The sequence below is a fragment of the Pygocentrus nattereri genome, chromosome 5 (genome assembly GCF_015220715.1).
Source record: "Pygocentrus nattereri isolate fPygNat1 chromosome 5, fPygNat1.pri, whole genome shotgun sequence".
Taxonomy (NCBI): domain Eukaryota; kingdom Metazoa; phylum Chordata; class Actinopteri; order Characiformes; family Serrasalmidae; genus Pygocentrus; species Pygocentrus nattereri.
The window spans coordinates 5,396,185-5,404,189 of NC_051215.1; positions in this window are offsets into that span (position 1 = coordinate 5,396,185).

The window sequence follows — 8,005 nt, forward strand, 5'->3', positions numbered from 1 at the left end:
TCCTTGGACAGTGTTCTCCCTCAGAAACCAGAGAATGAAGCGATAAACCAGCTCGGCAAATCCCGCTAAGATCACAAGATAGAGCGCTCTTTCGGTGCAAATGAGGAACAAACACTCTCGTAGAGAGATGAGTTTATTCAGCAAAAGCACACAGAAGAAGGGGAAGTCCCCTCTTTATACCCACACAGAGCCCTTCCCACGTGCTCGACCACATTCTAACATATGTCGTAACCTGCATGTCCATACATGGAGTTGTTTTTCTCCATCTCTGGATGTGCTCAGTTCATCATCAAAATCCAGTAAGTCAAAAGTGCAAATGGTTTGCAGAATGAAAGAGGAACAATAGTTATTAACAGCCTGTAAGTATGTAGAAAGGGCAGACACCCTTGCACCCTCAGCAGAGTCTGATTTTATTAATACATGTTAGTCACTGGGGAAGGGACAGGCCAAAGGAAAGTTATCCTTTTCATTCCCCTCTTTTATAACTCATTGTAAACGGGTTATAAGCAATACGCACATCAGAGAGAACAGAGAAAAAGGCTCCTACACAGAGACAGAAACAGCATCATCATAAGATGGTTCCAATGACGCGTAGATGGGCTGTCGCACGGTCTGTGCCATAAAGACGTGGTCGGACCGGTGGGGGATGAGCGAGGAGGCCAGAGCGTACACTCGATCCATGAGGCACCTGAAAAGACACGGTCCCATACACAACAGTAGCAACAGCACACATACAATAGGAGCTATCATGGCGAGATAGGGTGTGAGGGAACCAAAAAGGGAACCAAAAGGGCCCCATCCCCACCCGCCATGCTCGTCCAACCGTAACTGGGTAGAAACCTGTGACATGCGGTCAAGGGCCGTGGCAATAGAACCATGGTCCTCGTCGTTAGCAGGAATATATGTACAGCAGGAATCACCTACCATGGCGCAAACCCCGCCCTCCTTGGCTAACAGCAAATCTAGTGCCAAACGGTTTTGCATTGCGGTGAGGCGGAGGGCGGTAAGCTCATCTCTTATACCCTGGATGGCCGTACGCGTAGCATTGGCGAAAGTGGCCAGACGATAATGAGTAATTTCCAATTGGTTCCAAACTTGTGATATGCCATATTGGGGAAACAAACAGTCCCAAAATTTAGCTGCTTTGGATCTCAGCCGGTGTTCTGGGGGAGTGAAGTCATCATCGGCAGAGCGCCTGTTGTGCCTGGCGATATGCTTATTACCAAGAGGATTATGGGAGAGAAGTATCAGGGAAGAATTGAAAGGTGTAAAAGTACATCGCCCTCCCCAATTTTCAGGAAGATATACATACACCCGGCTTCCGCACACCCAATACCAATCCATAACAGGAGATGCAACGGTAGTGCCTAGGGCATCCGGGGCTAGGGCAGAGCAGGTAGCAAAGTTAGTGGAGTTACAGGGAGAGAGGATGTGCTGACAGAGGGAGGCGGACAGGGCTCCCAGGAAAACCCTGCCTGTCCCCTCGAAGCACAGCGGGAATTTGGCCCTATTTACAGCTGACATGGCTAAAGGTAGCCCCTTGGAGGAGTGGTTAGCGAGCATATACTTAAGTATACCCGAGAAACATGTATGCAGATCAGTGGTAGCACGAGTCTTATTACAGAAATCCTGTGAAAGAGAAAGTGAATAGTTAGCATGTGGGTAATCTAAATGAGTAAGAACCAGACAGTCAGGAGATAGACAAGTATGAGCCACTGCCCGTAATGTGGTTGACTGGTTCTGCGGGGAGGTAACCATGGAGTGTCTGTCCACGCTAGAAGGCATCAGGTGACAGACATAACATGAGTCGTTGGTATACTGCTTAGCCATCCAGTTGGCGTACTGCCAGAAGGCATTGTCCGTCGGGGAGGCGACAGCACCTTCCGAGCAGAGAAAGAGCATTATCAGCAGCATCATGCTTCTGCAAAACAAAAGAGAGATTAATAATAGGCAGAGTGGGTTATAATTCAGGAGCTTTAACACAACGGGAGGCGTGGATCCACTGTGGGAAAAGGTCAGTTAAGACACCAGTACATGTAACAGCGAGTACAGTTGTGGGCTGTGAAAAAGGAGGGTCAGAAAAACCCTTTCGTTCAAACTTTTTGACCATGATTTGGTTCCCGGGCTTATGGGGGTCTTGGGAGGGTCAGTGATGTTTTGATTGACCCTCACCCAGTATTCATTCAAGACTGACAACAGGCCCGCTGTGTACTCACTGCGACGTACTTCAAGGTCCGCCAGTCCCCCCAGAGCCGTTACTTGTCGCCATGGGACAGGAAATGGTCGTCCCATGACAATCTCGTATGGCGATAGTCCACCTAAAGTGTCTGTTCGCATCATGCGCAGTTCAGCTAAGACCACAGGTAGGACTTTCACCCAGTTGGTTGTGTTTTGAGTCTGCATGGCTTTTCTTAGCCGCCCCTTTATAGTGTGATTCACCCTTTCTACCATTCCGGAGGATTGAGGGTGATAGGGAATGTGAAAAGCCCAGTCTATGCTTAGCTGTTTAGCGAGCGCTTGCGTGACCTTTGAAGTGAAAGGTGTACCTTTGTCGGAGTCAATACCTAGAGGGACGCCATATGATATAACGGGAAGATCGTGGTTCTGGAAAGAGGAAAAAGTAGTGCTAAGATAAGCTTCACTCGGAACCAGACTCTGTGGGCAGCCCTATACTGGGGGAGGTGGAGGAAAAGGGCCAGGAGGAGGAGGAGGGCCCTTTGCCTTCAAGTCTCTTGCACGTTTTCTACACTCTGGCTGCCAATGACCCTCCCTGCCACAGTAATGACATTTCCCCGGTTTTCTATCAGGGGCTGGCCTGTCCGGCCTGCGGTTAGATCTAACGTGGCCTGAACCTGGATTTCCTTTTTTATCATCAGCGCCGGCGGCGCTGGACTCCTTGTCCTTTTTAGAGCGCAAGTGATATTCAGTAACCTTCTCACGTCTATTTTCTGGATGATCATTCTTAGGCGAGAGCATAGGAACATTCTCCAATAGGTCAGACTCGTCATACTGCTGACCCATGGCGAGACTAAGGATTAAACGAAAATCGGGCCTGCCCAATTGTTGACTAGTTTGATGAGAGTGGACACCCAATGGACAGGTTCAACGTTAATGTCTGGCAGCAATTTTACAATATTGGTTAAAGTTGTAACATCAGGCGGTTTCACCTCGACCCCTTCCGGTCCGGACTGCCAAGCCATGGCAACAGCCAGGGAACTCCGTTCCGATCCCGGGGTCCACGGACCCGGTGGGGGATCGGGGCGTGTTCCAGGGTCGTAGTCCGGGTGTCTTTCCACGTCCAAGACCGAGTCATCATCGGGCTTGGGGACTTTAACTAAAGCCAGAGACAGGGACGGGTCCGAGGTGTTCAGTGGAGGTCTGGCCTTGGGCTTTGCAGCGTAATCAGAAACTTTAAGATCAGCTTTAAGAGCAGTAAGATCGGGGTATAACCCCGGTGCGGCAGGCGGCGGAGGCTGATAAGGGGGTGGCAAGATGGGATTATTTGTTACCAGAGGAGCCATCGGGCTAGTAGGGGATACGGTGTTCATACTACAACATGATGCTTGGTTTGAGGGCAGGGACAATTTAGGGCCTTGCCTTTTGGCCTTAATGGGCTTCGGAATTGTTTTCAGCATGCTTTTTGGAGTAAAAATCCTATTAAATTCATCCCACACCTGTTTCATGTCATACCACGACATATAACCCTCTTTCATGTAGGGGAGGTCCCATTGCGGATCCCCAATACCTTCATAAATCATTCTATGAGCAGAACTCAAGTACCCTGCGTCAAAAGTCCCATTCCTAGGGTATGGCGGAATCTGAGGATTACTCTCAGTCCATCCTGCTAGGTTAGAGAGAAACGGGTCAACATAGTAGGCCAGATTACATCGCCTCATCCAATCAGCAGGTTTCTCATCCGGCTCTGGTTTGCGAAACGACGTACCCATAGCAACAAACACAATACAAATACAAATAACACAAATCTTGGGCGTTAGAGGGATTGTGAGCGTAAAACCACTAGGCGCCTAGGTTTCTACCCTCGTTACAGGGGCAAATATCCTGCTTCATCTCGAAGAGAGCCCTTCCCACGTGCTCGCAGACAGCCAAGGAAGGGCTCGACCACATTCTAACATATGTCGTAACCTGCATGTCCATACATGGAGTTGTTTTTCTCCATCTCTGGATGTGCTCAGTTCATCATCAAAATCCAGTAAGTCAAAAGTGCAAATGGTTTGCAAAATGAAAGAGGAACAATAGTTATTAACAGCCTGTAAGTATGTAGAAAGGGCAGACACCCTTGCACCTCAGCAGAGTCTGATTTTATTAATACATGATAGTCACTGGGGAAGGGACAGGCCAAAGGAAAGTTATCCTTTTCACTGCTATACCACTGACATAACCAGGCCATAAACAGGCCACAAGCATGCCATAGCAGAGTTTTTGCTCTGTATTCTAGTTTGCTGTCATAACATCAAACTTGACACTTGCCATGACGATTATTGGGATTGAAAACATTACACTGGACATAATTTGTCATGAAAACTTACAACAGCATGTGAAATCCACCATGACACATCAGTAGCAGGCTTCAAATAAACGGTTATCAAAGAAGTTACTCTTTCTTACATGTTCACCCAAACTAAGTAAACAGATGAGAGAAACATTGAAAACTTTCATAATCATATATTCAGACTGTGATGTTTTTCATACAGGCATACGGAAATTAATGCTGACCATAAACAAATGGTGACCTTCCACTGACTTTCCAACGTAAGTGCAAAATTATGAACACATTTATGAATACTGGGGAAAATGTTTATAGTATGTGGGTTATATTTAATTCAGCAAGTCTGTACTCCATAGTTTAAGATTTAAGTATTAAAAAAGGCTACTTTCTTGTCATGAGAGTAAATCGCCCAGGCACTCGGCAGTGATGCCAGCATGGCTACCAGAGAACATTCACGTCTAGTACAACTACATTCCAAAGTGTAACAAAACAGCCAGTGGTGGATGATGTTCTGCTTGCACCAATGTTTTCCAAAAAGTTCATAATATAAATAAAGAAATACATTCAAGCTGGATGAGGCTAATCCTACTATTATAAATCACCAATATTAACTCAGTACAACTCAATCCAGAATCAAGCTAATATCTTCTTTCTTATTCGCAGTAGTGTAGCTGCAGTAGGGGAGTTTTTACAACCCATATGTGGAGATCTAGAAGGAACGAGGTGTCTAAAGTACAAAAATATATTAAAAACCATGAATATAAACCATGAATAAATATGTGAGTGGTAAATCATGATAATATGAGATTGTAAGTACATAAACATGTTATGCAGTAATACATTGATATAATTTGTCATTGCAGTATAGCTTCATACTTGGACTCCAGTCTATAAGTTCTTACTCCCTCCTACACGCTTCAATTACTACCCAGTCAATGTGTCTCTGTGTTCTCTGAACTGGACTATGTTCTCTGTGTATGTACCTCATTAGATAGGCTTTGCAGAAATTAAAATAGGCTAACCAGTTAACAGGCTCCTCCAGTAATATTCAGAGTTCACAATGTATATTTAATAATATGTTAGCTTAATGTCTGTTATAATTTTCTAATTTTTATGCTGGAATGCTTGCAATGAATGCCATTAAATATACACCACTAGTACCATATTGCTAACATAATACAGGGAACCCCATAGAGATGGAGAAATTAATGTTATGCTGCTTTTGGTAATAAGTAAAAAAAAAAAAAATCACAAAGAGAAATGAAAAGTGTCTCCATTAACTTTTGCTTTTTAATGATAGTCATGGCAAATTAAAATGAATACTTCAAGCTCTTTAATACTGAGCATCTGGCTGGAAGACTCATCAGCAATTCAACTAAGATCTAAAACATACAAATTACACTACTTAATATTACTTGTGGGGATCACGTAGCAGGCGGCACGGTGGCGTGGTGGGTAGCGCCTCACAGCAAAGAGGGCCTGGGTTCGATTCCCCGGCCGGTTGACCGGGGTCCTCTCTGTGTGGAGTTTGCATGTTCTCCCCGTGTCTGTGTGGGTTTCCGCTGGGTTCTCCGGTTTCCTCCCACAGTCCAAAGACATGCAGTCAGGCCAATTGGACATGCTAAATTGCCCCTAGGTGTGAGTGACTGTCTGTGTGTCTGCCCTGCGATGGACTGGCGACCTGTCCAGGGTGTGTCCTGCCTTCCGCCCGAAGACTGCTGTGATAGGCTCCAGCACCCCCTGCGACCCTGACGGAGAAGCGGATTAGAAAATGGATGGATGGATGGGATCACGTAGCAATGCCGTTGTGTTGTGCTGTTATTTTCCACACTTACATACATTTTATTTCAATAAGCGAACAGTTCACAACATGCTGAATGACGGAATGTCAGTCACTGTCACACCTGAAATATACTGTAACAAGCAATGTCAAATTGACTTTAAAAAGCGATAAAATTTGAGAAAAACTGAAAAATGACTACATGTCCTTTTCGAGTGTATTGACACAATAATTGTAATGAATGAATTCTGCTATTTTAAGGGGCCTCCACTGCTGACACAGGTGTTCAATTACACACACACAGCTTGTACAGAGAGATTCACTCAAAAGAGGCCCCAAATATTCTGTTGTACCTCCCATTTGGATGAAGCAACCTGAACCAAAAAAATACTCCTCATACCTTGACGTATGTGTAATTAATTGCATTACATGCAATGCTGGAAGTCATCTCCGTTTTCTGCCAGACATATTTCAACGTTCTCCATGCAGTTTGTTGAGTAAGACCTCCCAGTCTCTTTTGTGAGGTGGCTCAGAGGTTTCGTGAGCGATTGCTGCAGACGATGCTGCATGTCATCAATTGTGTCCTGTGATATTTTCGGACGGACGGTGCCATGAAAAGGGATCAATGATCCCATGGTTTCTAGTTTCCATGCCATCTTCTGAATAGCACTTTTTGAGGGTACGTCCATATTTCTTCCTGAATTCGGGCTGACATTGCTTAAACACATTGGTGACCCATCAGGCTCACACCATGAAGATGTGCTGCTCAATGCTGTACACCACCATCCTGATGAGAAGATAGTCCTAGCAAGAGTTAGTACAGAATATTCGGGGCCTCTTTCGAATGAATCTCACTGTATAATCTCCATGTATCAATATAATGTGACTCTCTGGAGCAGCTGCACATGAGCTTAAGGTCTACATGCCCAATACCAAGCATCAGTTAAAGGAATACAAGCAATGGAATGGTGTTTTCTGGAGTGATGGAGCTCCATCTAATACTTCTGGGATTAGTTGGAGTGGCTTTCATGATCTAGAGCTGACCTCACTAATGCTCTTGTAGCTGAAAGCAATCAAATCCACACAGCAATGTTCCAACATTTAGTCTAAAGCCTTCCTAGAAGAGTAGAGACTGTTAGTGCAGCAAAGGGGAACAAACTCCCCGTTAGTACCCTTGATTTCATGCTAAATAGGCAGGTGTTTACAAAATTTTGGATACAAAGTGCACTGCAAAAAAAGGATATCTTTGCACATTAAGTTAAATCTAGTCTAAGTACTGAATATTTCTCCTTTTGTGATTGTTGTAACAATACAAATGATTTACTTATTTCTAGCCATTTTTACTTGTTTTACTTTTGCCAGATGAGTTAAGTTTTCTCAAGAAATGTGCTTGAACCAAATTAATCTTTTCTCTGAAAGGACATCAAGGGACCCTTGTCTAAATGCACCTGTGCTCAGCAGTCATAAAGTCGTGTCTGCATGGAAATTGTACTGCATAAAGATGGGGTCCTCTCAGGCATTCCTCTCAGTGATCTGTAACAGGAAGCTGGTGATGAATGGCTTTGTGATACATTCACTCCATCAACATCCCCATGCAGTGACATTTATAAAGCACATGACAGCTCTGTATGTTTTCAAAGAGGAAGATAAAATCTGTTTATTGATGGCATTCCCTCTGTGCACGGAAACAAAGAGGCTTTGGATAAATGGTGGTGAAT